The sequence below is a fragment of the Scylla paramamosain genome, chromosome 35 (genome assembly GCF_035594125.1).
Source record: "Scylla paramamosain isolate STU-SP2022 chromosome 35, ASM3559412v1, whole genome shotgun sequence".
Taxonomy (NCBI): Eukaryota; Metazoa; Arthropoda; class Malacostraca; order Decapoda; family Portunidae; genus Scylla; species Scylla paramamosain.
The window spans coordinates 12,290,954-12,306,591 of record NC_087185.1 but is presented as its reverse complement, the minus strand read 5'-3'; positions in this window follow the sequence as shown (position 1 = coordinate 12,306,591).

The window sequence follows — 15,638 nt, the reverse complement described above, 5'->3', positions numbered from 1 at the left end:
CTTCCAGACAAGTATCCCCTCTTCTTCAGTGACACTCAACTGTCCCCCTCTTCTACAACGAACATCCTCGGTCAGTCCTTCACTTATAATCTGAACTGGAAACTGCACATCTCATCTCTAGCTAAAACAGCTTCTATGAAGTTAGGGGTTCTGAGACGTATCCGCCAGTTTTTCTCACTCCACCAGCTAACTCTGTACAAGGGCCTTATCCGTCCATGTATGGAGTATGGTTCACATGTCTGGGGGGGGGTTCCATTCATACCGCTCTCCTAGACAGGGTGGAATCAAAAGCTCTTCGTCTCATCAACTCCTCTCCTCTAACTGACTGTCTTCAGCCTCTCTCTCATCGCCACAAAGTTGCATCTCTAGCTGTCTTCTACCTCTTCTACCGCTATTTTCATGCTAACTGCTCTTCTGATCTTGCTAACTGCAAGTCTCCCCTCCTCCCGTGGCCTCGCTGCACAAGACTCTTCTTTCTCTCACCCCTATTCTGTCCACCTCTAATGCAAGAGTTAACCAGTATTCTAAATCGTTCATCCCTTTCTCCGGTAAACTCTGGAACTCCCTACCAGCTTCTGTATTTCCACCTTCCTATGGCTTGAATTCCTTCAAGAGGGAGGTTTCAAGACACTTATCCTTCAATTTTTGACTACCGCTTTGGACCTTTTTATGGCACTGGCATTTCAGTAGGCTTTTCCTTTTATTGGATTTTTGTTGCCTTTGGCCAGTGTCCCTCCTACATCAAAAAAATAAATTAATAAAAAAAAAAAAAACATTTGTTGTCTTGATACTTACTAAGGCAGGAATGGATAACAAGGAAGTAGAGGGTCGGGCAGCGTTTGCTAAGAGCAACAGTATTGTGAATAGCCGGCGGAGAGAGGATGACAGAGGTTTGAGGCTCCATTTTGCTGTGCCATCCACAGTTAAGGAGGCATGGGTGCTAACAACATGTAGCGGACTGCTATTAATGCCGTTTTGGAGTCAGGATGACTCGGGAGCGTTTGGCGTGGTACTGGAGGCCGGTTGCGGTCACGTCTGTTGGCTGTAACCACGTGGAGTTAGGTTGGCATGCCTGATGACCTCTTATCTGTAGTCCCTCTCCCCTGTGTTATGTCGAGACTTGATTCCCCTAGTGTGGGGGTTGTACATAATGTTGCTAGCCCGATTCCTCCTTCCTGGTTGAGCTATAATGTAACTGGCGCGAGCGTTACGGCGCCTCATCGGGAGGTAGTGCTGAGTGAGGCTGCCTGTGATTATTGTCACTAAAGGAAACACCCTTAGTATTATTGCTGGGGCCTTCGTTTGGCCGAGTTGCTATTGATTGTCAGGTGCTGGGCAAGGATATTATGTGACGGTGAATGCCATATTCTTCAAAGCGATAAGGTATTGGGGATGACGAGAATTGATTACACACGAAAGTAGTTGCTGGACCAGTGAGGCTGGCCAAGAGGCACGTTGGCCGGGCTCATGGTGCAGCCGGTAGTTGCTGTGTTGTGATGGCAGCGTGCGAGAGTTTAGTTCAGTGTGCGGGAATGGGTGTGTTGTATCCTGGAAGGGAGCAGCCGTTAGCGCGTTGTGACAATACCCGAGTGGTCTTCGGGAGGAATGAAGTGTGACTGAATTGCTGTGCCTGACATTGAGACAAGCTGGGTCGTGTCGCACCCTACAAGAATAATTTGATTAAGAGCTGCTAGGAGGCACCTCTTATTTTTTATTTATTTATTTATTTTGTTCATTTATTTATTTATTTAATTTATTTATTTTTTTTTTTTTCCGTAGAACTGGCATTTTTGTTTTATAAGTTTTATGGGTGTGGCACGGAGGGTCTGATAAGTCGAGAGCGGGAAAGCAGGAGTGATGTTGTGGGTAATGAAAGCCCGGAGGAGAGATTAGTGTGTTCTCCAGTGAGGAGACATAAAGGGGGGCGAGCGAGGTGAACTTGCTTGGCGGTCCTGAGGGGAGCTTTGGTAGGGAAGTATATTCCCTGATAGTGCTGTAATGATGATGCACCAGAAGGCTACGGTCCTTGGTGGGCTCGTTGGGTTCTGCAAGGGCACAGGGATATCATTGCTTGGTAGCTCTTGCATTTGCATAGTGTGGAGGAGAAAGTTCAGAAGAAGGAGTAGGATAAGTGGTAGAGAGAGTAGAAGAGGTGAGAATGAATGGGGAAGTAGTGAAGGCAGGACAAAGAGAAGACGACGGAGGAGGAAAGATAAAAGTCACAGGAGGAGCTTGAACAGCTGTAGCTGCTGGAGGAGAGATCTACATTTAACACCCTGTAGAAATGAACCTGTACACTGATGTAGCCGAGGAGATCACAGGTCCTGGCTAAAAACCAGAGACAGATCTCGAGAGAGGAGTAGGAGGAGAAAGAAGCGGCAGTTTAAGTAAGGAGGGCCAAGGTGGAGCCCTATTGTTTCTTGTTGTTCTGATAAATGTTTGTTAGTATTGAAGCAGCCCGTGTTTTATGATTTGTGAGCGCTGTATGTGAGTATGATGTGTTTAGAGTTTTGAATTTATTGCATGTGCAAAAAATTTTCGTAAGCTGTATGTAACATACGATATTTTCTGTGGAGGAAAAGCGTGTTGCGAGTGGCGAAAATTAAAGAAGAGAAGATGACGGGTTAAGTGGAAAGGAGATAAAACACCAATGAGACGAAGAGTGTGTCCAGAGCGTTACAAGGGTGGGGGTCCCGCTCGCTAAGTAGGCTGTAATAGTTGTTTTATCTCCTCCCCCCCAACTCTGTTTTTGATCACTATGTTGGGAGTACTATTATTTGAAACATTATAAAGTAAAAAACAACATGACACAGTTAAATTGGCACTAGCCTTTCATGGAGGTGTAGCAAGCAAAATTATTAAAATTTCGCTGCTCGTAGTGTGTAGCAGGCGGGCCCGAAACATCACTCGTCTGTCCCATCCCTGTACTCTCCCCCTCTTCTCCTCTTCTTTGTTATGTGACTTCCCCAGTAGCAGTAAGCAGTATAGCAGTAAGTCCCCATTGATGTTAGGTAAGAGATAGGTGTCTCCAAGAGTCTGCCTGCGATTATAATACCTCATAAAGAGATATTTCCCACACTGACTCCTCGGCTGTACTAGTCGAGTATTTGGCGTGTCTGTAAGCGCTCAGTAGATCTCTCTGTTCTGTTTGAGGGCAGCTTGTCTGTGTATACTTTTTTTTGTGTGTGTGTTGTTAAATGTTACTAGGCTACAGTGTTTTTTAAGGGTGCTTTGAGCTTAGAGAACACCTGAGTCTCTGCTGTGCAGTGTCATCTGTTTCTTCTTCAAGCCCGGATGGTCGTGGATGCCACGGTTCATCTTCTGAGAAGACACAAATGGTGTTACATGGTAGGAGAGATAATATTCAATGGATGTGGATGGGTTTTAGTCTTGAAGCTTGAAAGGGCGGTAATCCATAGAATATTATTCTTATATGTGTTTGTCACTTGTCGTAGCTATTCTACTGATTCTTTCCCAGCTGTTGAGAGTGACCTTGTTATACTAATATTACCTTCCCTGTTGTTGGGTGAAACAGGCTGACAACCTCATTTGTGTAACTCATCCCACAAGCCCAGAAAGACCCTGTAAAGATGAATGTGAGTTCATTATGCTGCACAGGAGGCAGTGAAGGGAGGCTGACCCAGGTAGTGGCAGCCATAATTTGAAGCAGAACTTGCTGTAATGACAGTATGTTAACAGGTTGCAAAAGACTAGGACTTTGTGACCCATAACTGGGCCTTGCACTAAGTTACGTAAGCGAAAACTTAGAGAGATTCGCCGAGATAAAGGCTGCCGTGTGGGGGGAGGACTTGCTGTTGACACAATATATATATATATATATATATATATATATATATATATATATATATATATATATAGAGAGAGAGAGAGAGAGAGAGAGAGAGAGAGAGAGAGAGAGAGAGAGAGAGAGAGAGAGAGAGAGAGAGAGAGAGAGAGAGAGAGAGAGAGATAAATAGATAGATAGATAGTTATAGATAGATGGATGATGTGCGCGCACACACACACACACACACACACACACACTTATGAGCATGGTATATAATTTCATACTCAAATTCAGTCTTAGACACATGCGTAACTCTTGGGTATCTTTTTTTTTATTTATTTTTTTTTCCCACCGTGAGGCTATTGTTACCTATTTTCCATCAGAGTGTGGACCACCAGCCGATACAGATATCTGCGCCATCCCCATCACTCTGCAGTCTCTTGGTTCCTCTGCAAACTATGCCAAATACAATGCATGGCGGGAGGAAGACCATTACATGGATTGGTTTGGAGCTGAGTCTGACCAGGGACAGTATCAAGGCATTCCAGCCTCAGGATCCCCAATGGCTTGGACCACGAATCAGCCCGGCTTTGATGGTTATCAGGATCTCAATATGTAAGTATACTAGTTGGTGTGTGTGTGTGTGTGTGTGTGTGTGTGTGTGTGTGTGTGTGTGTGTGTGTGTGTGTGTGAATATCTGATCTTTACCTAGCTGGAACATTCTTAAATACAAAATTCCTAAAAAAACATAACTAAGAGCAACGGCTACACCGAAAAGCATGCTGGTGATCATATATAAGATTGATTTTGTTTTTTTTAATCTTCCCTTTCAGGATAATTAAAAGTATGTTAGCAGACGGAAAATCAAAGCAATAGATCTGTAGTTTTAAGCATTATAGCGGTCTCCCTTTACTACCCTTACAGAAACAAAATGAACATAACCAGAATTAACCAAACTTCTTGTCCTTTCCGCTATTACGCTGATGATACCATCCTGCACTTTTTCCGCGTCTTTTCCTAGACATCCAACCCTTCAGGAAGTAAACAGTCCATGCAAAGAAGCCACAGAATGCCTGTCTTCTGATCTCTCGAAAATTTCCGGTTAGGGCAGAGCAAACTTAATATTGTTCAATGCCTCAAAAAAACTCAATTCCTCCATCTACCAACTCGACACAACTTTCCAGACAACTATCCCCTCTTCTTCAATGACACTTCTACACTGAACATCCTCGGTCTGTCCTCATAATCTAAACTGGAAACTTCACATCTCATCTCAAGCTAAAACAGCTTCTATGAAGTTAGCCGTTCTGAGTCGCCTCCGTCAGTTTTTCTCACCCTCCCCTGTTGCTAACCCTGTATAGGAGCCTTATCCGCCAATGTATGGAGTATGCTTCAGATGTATGGGGGGGGTTCCACTCATACCACTACTTTAGACAAGGTGGAATCAAAAGCTATTCGTCTTATCAACTCCTCTCCTCTGACTGACTGTCTTCAACCTCTTTCTCATCGCCGCAATATTGCACCTCTTGTTATCTTCTATCGATATTTTTATGCTAACTGGTCTTCTGGTCTTGCTAACTGCGTGCCTCCCCTCCTCCCGCGGCCTTGCTGCAGAAGACTCTTCTTTCTCTCATCCCTTTTCTGTTCACCTCTTCATCATTCATCTCTTTCTCTGGTAAACTCTGGAACTCCCTGCCGGCTTCTGTATTTTCTCCTTCCTATGATTTGAACTCTTTCATTAGGGAGGTTTCAAGACACTTATCCTCCAATTTGCGATGATTCTCTTGAGATCTTTTGGAACTGGCGCCTGAGTGGAATTTCTTCTTTTCCGGTTTTGTTTTCTTTGGCCTGTGATTCGCTTACGTGTAAATAAATAAATAAATAAATAAATAAATATAAAAAAAAACAACAACCTTACAACTGGGAGAAAGGATCAATGTTGACAGAGTTGAACAGACAAGGTGCGAACTTAGAGGCATAGTTCCAGGGAGAGGAAAAAATAAAGTAAAATAAATAAGTAAATAAATAAATAAATAAAAGACGACATTCATCCCATTTATAAGCCTTCTGAGGGTTAATGCCTAAGAGAACATGGAAAACATTTTTAGGAAGAATCTTAATAAAAGACACGAAATAGTCGGAGGTACGTGGAGAGGGAGGAGCAAGCCTTGAATCATTCAGTGTTGAATTTTTATGAAAAATTTGAACCAGGAGTTTAGTGATAGATGAGATCAGTCGTGCCATCAGATAAAAGCAAAGGAGGCAAAAATGCCAAAGAAAAAGATGCCTAGATGCCAGGAGTCATTGAGTGTGATTTGGAAAGGTTTTGGCATTTTTTCATGATTAATGAATGTTTGTTTAATTGACGAACATTTTTGTCATGGTTCTGGGCAAAAGCGTAATGCGCATGAGTTTCAGGAGATGAATGACTTGGGTAGAGCTTCTGGGCAGCCTGTTTATCTCGTACAATATAAAACCAGGCTGAAGTAAACCAAATTTTAGAAGGTTAAGTAGAGATAAATAGCGTGAAATGTATGTTTCCATAACAGACTCAATCATTTCCACACAAAGATGGGTTCTAGACACGGACGCAGTTTTCATTCCATGTAAATTCAGAACATCTCCTCCTGATTCCTCAATTAGAGGAGACAAAACTAGGCAGCTTTTTTTGGGGGGATATTCTGAATAGGAAATGGAACGATAGGACAAAATACAAGTATAAGATTATGATGAGAGGAGCTCAACGGAGAGGACAGAGTGACAGAATAAGCAAAAGGAGGAGGCAGTAGACACCTGCCGAAACGATAATTACTCCCAGTGAGGTCTAAAGCACTGTTCAGGGGGTGCTGTGAAGTTATCATTAAACCCAGCTGTGACCTCACTGAACGTTTCCCTTTGTGTCTCACAACACAAGGGGGTAGTCACAGCCTGCCCTCTAAAGACAACTCTCTTCCTCCACACAAAACTACAAGCACCTAATAACACACACACCCTTCACTCAAAAAATTTTAAAATCATGGCGACTCCTACACCAGCCTCGGAGTCCCCATCTGGGGAGGGGACCATAAATGTCCCCAGGTCGGACTGCCTTTCCGTCGACGACCCTAAGTGTCTTGACACCCCCCTCAACTTTTTCTTCATTAACTTCTGCAACATTCGCGGTCTAAGATCTAATTTTCAATCTGTAGAACACCACCTCTCCTCTTCTAAACCTCATCTTCTTTTCCTCACTGAAACTCAGGTGTCTGAGGCAACTGACAGTAGCCCCTTTTCTGTTCCCTCCTACTTTCTCTATCCTCATTTTCGATCCAAAGCTGGATGCTGCGTTTATGTGCGCAATGACTTAACCTGCTCTCGTGCCCACGCTCTTGAATCTTCCGAGTTTTCCACCATCTGGCTACGACTACAGAGTCATTCTCATACTAAATTTATCTGTGCTGTATACCTCTCTCCTAACTCCTCTGACTATAAGAAATTCTTTGACTACTTAACTTCCAAAGTGGAGCACATTCTGACCCTCTTCCCTTTTGCAGAGATCTCCATTCTTGGAGACTTCAATGTTCACCACCAGCTTTGGCTTTCCTCTCCCTTCACTGACCATCCTGGTGAACTAGCCTACAACTTTGCTATCCTCCATGACCTAGAGCAATTGGTGCAACACCCTACTCGTATTCCTGACCGTCTTGGAGATACGCCCAACATTCTTGACCTTTTCCTGACCTCTAATCCTTCTGCTTATGCTGTCACCCTTTCTTCTCCGTTGGGCTCCTCCGATCACAATCTCATATCTTTATCTTGTCCTATCACTCCAATCCCTCCTCAGGATCCCCCTAAGCGAAGGTGCCTCTGGCGTTTTGCCTCTGCTAGTTGGGGGGACCTGAGGCGGTATTTTGCTGATTTTCCTTGGAATGACTACTGCTTCCGTGTCAGAGACCCGTCTTTGTGTGCTGAGCGCATAACAGAGGTGATAGTGTCTGGCATGGAGGCGTACATTCCTCACTCTTTTTCTCGTCCTAAACCTTCTAAACCTTGGTTTAACACAGCTTGTTCTCGTGCTATACATGATAGAGAGGTGGCCCACAAAAGGTACTTAAGCCTTCCTTCACCAGAATCTCATGCACTTTATATTTCTGCCCGGAACCATGCCAAGTCTGTTCTCCAACTAGCCAAAAACTCCTTCATTAACAGAAAATGTCAAAACCTTTCAAGATCTAACTCCCCTCGTGATTTCTGGCATCTAGCCAAAAATATCTCCAATAACTTTGCTTCTTCTTCTTTCCCTCCTCTACTTCAACCAGGTGGCACCACTGCTATCACATCTATTTCTAAAGCTGAACTCTTTGCTCAAACCTTTGCTAAAAACTCTACCTTGGACGATTCTGGGCTTGTTCCTCCCTCTCCTCCACCCTCTGACTACTTCATGCCTCATATTAAAATTCTTCGTAATGATGTTTTCCATGCCCTCGCTGGCCTAAACCCTCAGAAGGCTTATGGACCTGATGGGGTCCCTCCTATTGTTCTCCGAAACTGTGCCTCCGTGCTTGCACCTTGCCTAGTCAAACTCTTTCAGCTCTGTCTGTCAACATCTACCTTTCCTTCTTGCTGGAAGTTTGCCTACATTCAACCTGTTCCTAAAAAGGGTGACCGCTCTAATCCCTCAAACTACCGTCCTATTGCTTTAATTTCCTGCTTATCTAAAGTTTTTAAATCTATCCTCAACAGGAAGATTCTTAAACATCTATCACTTCACAACCTTCTATCTGATCGCCAGTATGGGTTCCGTCAAGGCCGCTCTACTGGTGATCTTCTGGCTTTCCTTACTGAGTCTTGGTCATCCTCTTTTAGAGACTTTGGTGAAACTTTTGCTGTTGCCTTGGACATATCAAAAGCCTTTGATAGAGTCTGGCACAAAGCTTTGATTTCCAAACTACCCTCCTACGGTTTCTATCCTTCTCTCTGTAACTTCATCTCAAGTTTCCTTTCTGACCGTTCTATTGCTGCTGTGGTAGACGGTCACTGTTCTTCTCCTAAATCTATTAACAGTGGTGTTCCTCAGGGTTCTGTCCTGTCACCCACTCTCTTCTTATTATTCATTAATGATCTTCTAAACCAAACTTCTTGTCCTATCCACTCCTATGCTGATGATACCACCCTGCACTTTTCCACGTCTTTTCATAGACGTCCAACCCTTCAGGAGGTAAACATATCACGCAGGGAAGCCACAGAACGCCTGACTTCTGATCTTTCTAAAATTTCTGATTGGGGCAGAGCAAACTTGGTATTGTTCAATGCCTCAAAAACTCAATTCCTCCATCTATCAACTCGACACAATCTTCCAGACAACTATCCCCTCTTCTTCAATGACACTCAACTGTCCCCCTCTTCTACACTGAACATCCTCGGTCTGTCCTTTACTTATAATCTGAACTGGAAACTTCACATCTCATCTCTAGCTAAAACAGCTTCTATGAAGTTAGGTGTTCTGAGACGTCTCCGCCAGTTTTTCTCACCCCCCCAGCTGCTAATTCTGTAGAAGGGCCTTATCCGTCCATGTATGGAGTATGCTTCACATGTCTGGGGGGGTTCCACTCATACTGCTGTTCTAGACAGGGTGGAATCAAAAGCTTTTCGTCTCATCAACTCCTCTCCTCTAACTGACTGTCTTCAGCCTCTCTCTCACCGCCGCAATGTTGCATCTCTAGCTGTCTTCTACCGCTATTTTCATGCTAACTGCTCTTCTGATCTTGCTAACTGCATGCCTCCCCTCCTTCCGCGGCCTCGCTGCACAAGACTTTCTTCTTTCTCTCACTCCTATTCTGTCCACCTCTCTAACGCAAGAGTTAACCAGTATTCTCAATCATTCATCCCTTTCTCTGGTAAACTCTGGAACTCCTTGCCTGCTTCTGTATTTCCACCTTCCTATGACTTGAATTCCTTCAAGAGGGAGGTTTCAAGACACTTATCCACCAATTTTTGACCACTGCTTTGACCCTTTTAGGGACTGGCATTTCAGTGGGCATTTTTTTTTATTAGATTTTTGTTGCCCTTGGCCAGTATCCTTCCTACATAAAAAAAAAAAAAAAAAAAAAAAGATACAAAAATATCAAGAAGTTCAGCGATACCACTAGGATACGACACTAATTGCTCAAGTTCTATAGGAGAGAAATCCGAAGGCTTGTTCACAAGGTAGGTTAAGGAGTAAAAGCCATGGCTTGTGGTCAACGTGGACGTTTCCATGAATCGAGATCTCCGTATGGGGGAAGTCAAGATAAGCTCCACTTTTCAAAGTTAAAATGTCGATTTTTTTATTTTATTTTTTTTCATAGTTAGATGTGATGGGCTACATACATACATACAGCACAAATTGATTTTGGTGAAGATGATTCTTTAAGTCAAGTCTAGATGGTGGAAAGTTTAGGAGATTCAGGAACATTGCCACGAAAGCAAGTCGTTGCGGACTTAAATATAACATTCAATTCAAGATTGAAAAGGGAACAGATATTTTATTGTCAGTGCCTTAGACACCTGTGATTCGGTGCAGGAAAATACCGGAGAAATGGATGGAGGAGGGGAGAGGGTAGAGAGGTGAGTACTATATATAATATATATATATATATATATATATATATATATATATATATATATATATATATATATATATATATATATATATATATATATATATATATATATATATATATATATATATATATATATATATATATATATATATATATATATATATCAGAGATTAAATGTAAGGAAAGATAATTTAACGCATTAATATAATGAATTCTTTAGAATTGTCACGAAGGTAACTAAGATAACTAAAAGCAATAACGAGTTAAAAGTATTAAGGCAAGCGAAGACTTATCTTATCTTATATATATATATATATATATATATATATATATATATATATATATATATATATATATATATATATATATATATATATATATATATATATATATATATATATATATATATATATATATATATATATATATATATATATATATATATATATATATATATATATATATATATATATATATATATATATATATATATATATATATATATATATATATATATATATATATATATATATATATATATATATATATATATATATATATATATATATATATATATATATATATATATATATATATATATATATATATATATATATATATATATATATATATATATATATATATATATATATATATATATATATATATATATATATATATATATATATATATATATATATATATATATATATATATATATATATATATATATATATATATATATATATATATATATATATATATATATATATATATATATATATATATATATATATATATATATATATATATATATATATATATATATATATATATATATATATATATATATATATATATATATATATATATATATATATATATATATATATATATATATATATATATATATATATATATATATATATATATATATATATATATATATATATATATATATATATATATATATATATATATATATATATATATATATATATATATATATATATATATATATATATATATATATATATATATATATATATATATATATATATATATATATATATATATATATATATATATATATATATATATATATATATATATATATATATATATATATATATATATATATATATATATATATATATATATATATATATATATATATATATATATATATATATATATATATATATATATACGTATATATAAGTATATATATATATATATATATATATATATATATATATATATATATATATATATATATATATATATATATATATATATATATATATATATAACAAAGAAAAGATAAATAATAGGTTCATTAAAGGCATCTAATAGAGAGTTAGTTTGTTCTGGGGAAGAGATGAGTAAAATAATGAACGAGTAGTTTTTAATAGTTTTTACCCAGTGAAACATGATATGCCAGATGGTGAGATTTTTTTGCAAAAAAAAAAAAAAAAAAGAAGCTGATAGATATTTCTATAACTAAGGAGACAGTGGAACAGAAAAAAAAAAAAAAATCGTCACTAGGACCAGGCGAAATATAACTTAGAGTACTTAAGGAACGTAAAGAGGTTATTTGTGAGTCGCTAATTACTGTCTTAAGGAAATCGTTAGACTCGAGAGGTTACTAGTAATATAGAGGCGGGCGAAGGAAGGAGATAAAACGTTAACGTCTGATTATAGACCTGTAAGCTTAACTTCGATTGTAGGCACATAACGGAGTCAGTAATAACGAGGAACATTAGGAAACATTCAGATAAGCATGACTTTTGCTGTGTTTGATTAAACTCTTTGCTTTACGTCTTAGCTCAAAGAATTTAGTGTGTTCTTCGTTATTACTGAAGAATTTTTAATCTGTTATGGGCATCCCTCTTGGCGCGCAAACATTCAGCTATTTTTGTGTTCCACCACTTAGGCTTAACGTTTTATTTTACGGTGTCGCGGGTGTCACTTATCTCGCTAATTTGGTGGAAAATTTCGCTGTCAATTTGGACTGGCTGGGTTTGTGGTCTGTACATAAGGAATAATGCTAGTTTGGTCCCGTAAGTATTCTTTAATAATATAAATAGAGCATCTGCGTTTGCAATGAGAGGTTTTGACACTTTTGATTTTATATTCTGCTATATAATCCCTGACTTCTACATTTAGCTATGACTCTGTTACGCCTATTATATCGTAGTCTTCTGTGAACGCTATTTCTTCTGACTCTGAAAACTTGTTACGCAAGCTACGAGCGTTCACATAGAAGATCTTGAGCTTATTTCGAGTAGGTGGATGTCGTTTACGTGGATGAGGCTGCAAGATACTGTTGGGCGTTTATTGTGCTGAAACTAGAAACTTTGTTACTCAGCAGCCTCCCGAGTCGTGCTGCTCTCACCCCGATGAGGTGCAAACCGTCAGAGAGAGAGAGAGAGAGAGAGAGAGAGAGAGAGAGAGAGAGAGAGAGAGAGAGAGAGAGAGAGAGAGAGAGAGAGTTAAATTTCATATAATTTCATATAGGTTCAATAAGCAGTATGCAAATATATATTCTATTTGAGCGCAATCTTGGTTAAGAGAAAAAAAAAAAAAATCCTTGAGGCCATCTTTCACCTGATACACAGGTTATTTCTTCTCCTTTATTTATATGCACATGTATTTACTGACGTGCCATATCCCGTAGGACGTCGGCAACCATGGTTTGCCACTGCTCCCTGTCTCTAGTTGCTTGTATCAACTGAGCTGCAGACATTCCTCCTCCAGTCACTCGCACCAGTCCATCCATGTACTTCTGTCTTGGTCTTCCTTGTGGTCTCTTGCCTTCTATTTTACCAGTTAGAGATAGATGTTCCAGTCCCTCTCTTCTCATAACATGGCCCAGGAAGCGCATCTGTCTACTCCTAACCGTACTCATCAACTCTCTTCCAACACCCACCCCTTGCAACACTTATTCATTTGTTCTTCTTTCTGTTCAAGATATCTTAAGCATCCTCCTCCAGAACCACATCTCAGCTGCTTGAAGTCTTTGTTCATCTGCCTTTCTCATTGTCCAGGACTCACAGCCGTACAACAAAACCTTCTTCTTGTACCCATTGATACTTTAACATTCGTCACCAAATGTATTCTTTGCAAGTACTATTCTCTTTTTTATATCCATCTCACATTTCCCATCACATGTGATAGTGCTTCCCAAATAATCAAAGTTGTCTGTTTGTTTGACGGGTTCTACATCAAGTAATATATTTATTTGTGGCGGTTGCTCCTCTTTCGATACTACCATCACTTCCGTTTTCTTTTAATTAACTGTTAAGCCTTTCTGTCTGCTTGATCTATTTAGTGTGTTAACCAGGTCTTGCAGTTTGTCTTGGGATTCCGCCAGCAGCACCGTATCGTCTGCATATCTTATGTTGTTGATGTTGGTGCCTCTCACTTTTACTCCTTCCATATCTCTTAAATCCCTCATTATAACTTCACTGTAGTAGTTGAAGAGATCAGGGGACATCACACATCCCTGTCTCACGCCTCTCTTTATGCTCTACGTCTCCGACTCTTTATCCCCTACTCGCACTGCTGCTTCTTGGTTCCAATATAAGTTATGTATTAGTCGAAGATCTTTACCATTTATTTCCAACCCTTCCAGCATTCTCATAAGGTCTACATGTTTAACACGGTCGAACGCTTTCTCATAATCTACAAAACAAACATAAAGATCTTTCTTCGCTTCTATTAATCTTTCCATCAACATCCTCAGGATGAAGATCGCATTCCTCGTACCTTTCTCCTTGATGAAACCACACTGTTCATTTCCAATCTCAAGGAGTATTTTATTCCTCATTCTATCAAGAACAACTCATAAAATTATTTTTGTTACCTGACTCATGATACTAATTGTGCGATGTTTATTGCACATATAATAAAAAAAAAAATAATAATAATAATAATAATAATAACAATAATAATAATTATAATAAAATAATAATAATAATAATAATGATAATAATAATAATAATAATAATAATAATAATAAATAAAAAAAAAATTTTTAATGCACATGTATATGTACGTATATGTATATGTGGACATGATCTCGTCCACCCATATGTCTACCCCAAAGACAGCTTCCCACTTCTCATCCAAGTCCACCCAAGTTGAAAACCCTTTATGATCTGATTTGTATGTATGATTTACCGTCTAAATCCTTGTGGCACGGCACAACACCACTATTGCAGTCTTTTATGGTTACAAATACGGTGGGAGACATGGAAGCAACAGCAAAAAATGAAGAAATAAGGAGCGGTACACCGGCATTCCCCTATGCTTTCGATGCTCAGCTGGTAATGTTTTGGGTGTAAGGGGGTACGGGCGACAGCGGACCAATGACACGTTGGCTTCACATTCATGACGTCATCCCGACTCCTCACATACTTCCATGGGGTTACCGGGCACCTTTTCGATTAATTATTGAAGAGGAGTTTCCTTGCTTAAAAATAAATAAATAAATAAATAAATAAATAAATAAATAAATAAATAAATAAAATAATAATAATAATAATAATAATAATAATAATAATAATAATAATAATAAATACAAAATATTTTTAATGCATTTATTTATTTATTTATTTATTTATTTATTTATTTTTTATGTAGGAAGGACACTGGCCAAGGGCAACAAAAATCTAATAAAAAAAAATCCCCACTGAAATGCCAGTCCCATAAAAGGGTCAAAGCAGTGGTCAAAAATTGATGAATAAATGTCTTGAAACCTCCCTCTTGAAGGAATTCAAGTCATAGGAAGGTGGAAATACAGAAGCAGGCAGGGAGTTCCAGAGTTTACCAGAGAAAGGGATGAATGATTGAGAATACTGGTTAACTCTTGCGTTAGAGGTGGACAGAACAGGGGTGAGAGAAAGAAGAAAGTCTTGTGCAGCGAGGCCGCGGAAGGAGGGGAGGCATGCAGTTAGCAAGATCAGTAGAGCAGTTAGCATGAAAATAGCGGTAGAAGATAGCTAGATATGCAACATTCCGGCGATGAGAGAGAGGCTGAAGACAGTCAGTTAGAGGAGAGGAGTTGATGAGACGAAAAGCTTTTGATTCCACCCTGTCTAGAAGAGCAGTATGAGTGGAACCTCCCCAGACATGTGAAGCATACTCCATACATGGACGGATAATGCCCTTGTACAGAGTTAGCAGCTGGAGGGGGTGAGAAAAACTGGCGGAGACGTCTCAGAATACCTAACTTCATAGAAGCTGTTTTAGCTAGAGATGAGATG